Below are 3,388 nucleotides of genomic sequence, written 5' to 3'. Positions count from 1 at the left end.
GACTTTGTCTCTTCCAGCGCTCGCAACCATGTCGGGGCCGACGCCGACGACTGCGTGGTGTTTCAACGATTGCCGGCGTGACACAATGCAGCTGCGTGCGGGATGCCAGCGATTCCGTCGTGGCGGTGCGGCGGCTTGTACGCAAAAGTTGCGTCAAAGGCGTCGCGCTCGCACCGCCCCGGCACACGTGGTTTCGGACTTTGTCTCTTCGAGCGCTCGCAGCGATGTCGAGGCGATCGCTTACGTCTGCACGGTTTCCGGTGTGCTACAATGCAGCAGTCTGCCGCACTACACCTCTTGGTTGCCGAGGCCAGCACGGCAATTTACTGAAGCGAGCGCATTGCGCCCAGGCGGCAGCGGACTTTGTGCTTTCGGGAGTGCTCTTGCTGTAAAATTTGAACGGCTGCAGCTGCGCGAAGCAAGTGTACCTATTTTCACTCTCTCTCTGTCTGCCTTTGAGGCGACTGTAATTTCACTTTAAACGCAACTGGAGGCGGGAGCAACCTGATGAGAGTAGGTGGACTTCGGTACATGTTGTAATTTAGAAATTGCTTTCAAGCTTTGAGGACATACACCTTCGCGCCATCTGCTTTCCCCGTCTCTTTGGCACTTTATAGTATGTGCTGCATGCTCTGCATTCCAAAGAAACACGCCTGTGTCTCTCCCTCTCTCACGTTCTTCTTCTTTTTGTAGCTGCTGTTGTAGAAGATGCTATGCTCTTTAATCGCTGTAACATAGAGTGCTTGCACAAGCCAACAACTGTTGCGCGTTTTTTTTTTTTTTTTTTCTCTTCCCAAGACGTTTCTGCCATTATTCACTAACTCTCGTTCTTAGTATGCAATGGAGCGTTAGCTCGCGCCATCTACCTTTCTTTCTGTATTGCAAAGTCCGCAGGTTTTCCTAGTTCCGTACACAGATGGCGCTAATGCGTTTTGGCGCCAGGTTCGAACGACCTCGCTGTACTCGTGTTTCCCATTTGAATGTTTCAAAGGGGTTTGCGACAGGGGGTGGTTCTTGTGCAAGGCTGAGCTTTCCAGCTGCGTTTAAGCTATGCTAGCATGTGTGCGTATATATATATATATATATATATAAATACACAAACACACACACACACACACACACACACACATGCATATATACATACACACACACGGTAATGGTAAAGATGATGAGGTAGCACTTTTTTTTTTTTTTTTACAATGCCTGTGTTTCAGATGGCGATCTTTCTCCCCTCTATGTTTCCGGTGGGAAGGAGTGTGCAGCGTTTTCTATATTTATTTTGTCATTCACTTCTATGTTGCTCGTCTTCGTACATGGGGCATGCTACCTAATTCTACCGGTCGATTCGACACGTTGCGATCCGTCCCGGCCTGTGCCGTATCAAAATTTTCAGTGGGCCTTGCGGTAAATAAAAAGAAATGAAGGAAATGCGCGTAGTATATTACAATTGCACACGGGCTTGAAACGAAGCCCTCAAGGAAGGTCACCTTGAGCGGTCGCATTCAGACGGAAGTAAGCATTCCCCTGGCGCGTTTTTTTCCGCTCGCCTGTTCCGTTTTCTACGAGGTTGCCTTGGTTGGTTTCGCGTTACAAGCAAGCTTGCACTCGGGTCTCGTTTCTACGCGACAGCGTTTCGTTAACAGCGAAAGACTGAGGCGTTGCGAGTTCATCCGTGAGATAGGGAGCGTTGAGTCTGTACACAGGCTGAATTTTATAATATTGCCCACGCTGTTGCTGAGGTTACCCATGTCGGCAGGGCGCCCACAAGGCAGTAGTACAATGAAGTGAAGTGAAGGACATCGCTTCTCGGCCTTTTGGCTAAGATCAAAGTGTAGTATCTGTTCTTATCAGCTTAATATCTGATACGGGTTCTATATGGACCCACGATATTAAACCTATTTTTGGAAGTTGGCGGAGTGCTTGAAGCCTGCTTCACCTCCGCCGCAGGTCGGCCCGGTATTGCACTACCTCCGGGATCGGCCCCGCTCACTTAGGTGAGACTTCATTCAATCAAAATGAAGAGCACAAGCTCAACGCGAGCAGTGACTTGACACGCACCATTCCTATACTACACGCAACGATGCCGGTTCGCGGACCACGAGAGTAATTAAACTGCCACTCCATCTGTGTGTAGCGTCGCACTTGTTGCGTCGCAAATGGGACAGCCGCTCCAGCAAATTTCTAGTTATGGGCTTCGAGAAAAATTAATGAAAGCAAAAGAAAGAACCAGAATTCCTATTTGTCCGATGTCTCTGAATGATTGTCTCCTGTAAAGAGCCACTTGGGGGGATGGGGGGTAGGATTAGCCGTGGGGTTCGCAATCAATATGAATCCCACTCAAAGCCAACACTGGATTTTGGAGTTCACTATCGCTTGGATCCGTAAACCACCGCGGCCACGCAAGCTCGCCCTGCCGCCGAAATCCGCTGCCCAAGTGGAAGAAAGATTCCCTATGAAAGAAAAATAGAGTGCCCGATTTCTGGCAACTACTGTGCAGCCTTTGTGTACACATTTTCGCAGCAGTGGGACCGAGCGCCTCGAAAACAAACTTGTCGTATGCCCAAATGTGGCGAAATATATTCAAGGGTTAAAAGGTGCCTCATCTTTCTAACCTGTATGTTACGAAGACCTGTTGCTACCTTTTCATCATGAACATCATCATCATCATCATCCTGGCTACGCCCACTGCAGGGCAAAGGCATCTGCCATGATCCTCCAAGTACCCCGGTCAGGTGCCGATTGTCGCCATGTAGTCCCTAATCTAATCTGCCCTCCTAACTTTCTGCCACCCCCTGCTACGCTTCCCTCCTCTTGGAATTCAGTCTGTAACCCTTAATGGCCACCGGTTATCTTCCCCCCAGATTGCATGCCCTGCGCATGCCCATTTGTTTTTCCTGGTTTAAACTTTGGTGTCATTAACGAGCGTTTCTTCTCGCACACCCCAATCTGCTCTATTCCGATCCCCCCGTGACGCCACACCCATCATCCTTCTTTCCAGAGCCCGTTGCGTCGCCCTCAGTTACCCTTCGGTAATCCTCAAAGCTTTTTGTTGGGGCACTCGTGGCATCTTTCTCGTTTAATGAAGTCAAATTTTTTTCAGTTTTGGGGGAAAACTCAATGAGCTAGGCGCGATTGTGTCCCTGGCGCCGCTCTCAACAAGATGGCGGCGCCCATGCTTTTTGCCTGCAGGTTCGGCCCTACGCAGAACACGCCTGCCGGGCAGTGTAGCCACGTTGAAGGGGCAAAGCGTAGTGCAGTGAAGCGCTTGCTCGGGCGAAAAACGCAAATATGAGCCAAACAGGAATTTCCATTATTGGAAATTCCAGTTCAGTTTGCGCATTGCGTTCGCCTAAGGTAAAGAACACAAATGCGAGTGCCACAGCAGTCA

The 3,388-nt window shown here is 49.6% G+C and overlaps 1 non-coding gene across 1 annotated transcript; it reads left to right on the top strand.

Moving 5' to 3' along the window:
- The first annotated feature begins 1,798 nt into the window (after positions 1 to 1,798).
- On the top strand, positions 1,799 to 1,990 carry LOC140214749 (U2 spliceosomal RNA). Its single transcript, XR_011891679.1, has one exon. It is a non-coding gene; the product is annotated as a U2 spliceosomal RNA (small nuclear RNA).
- The last annotated feature ends 1,398 nt before the right edge of the window (positions 1,991 to 3,388 follow it).

The sequence above is a fragment of the Dermacentor andersoni genome, unplaced genomic scaffold (assembly GCF_023375885.2).
Source record: "Dermacentor andersoni unplaced genomic scaffold, qqDerAnde1_hic_scaffold ctg00000607.1, whole genome shotgun sequence".
Classification (NCBI taxonomy): Eukaryota; Metazoa; Arthropoda; class Arachnida; order Ixodida; family Ixodidae; genus Dermacentor; species Dermacentor andersoni.
This window is presented reverse-complemented; position numbering and strand designations above follow the sequence as displayed.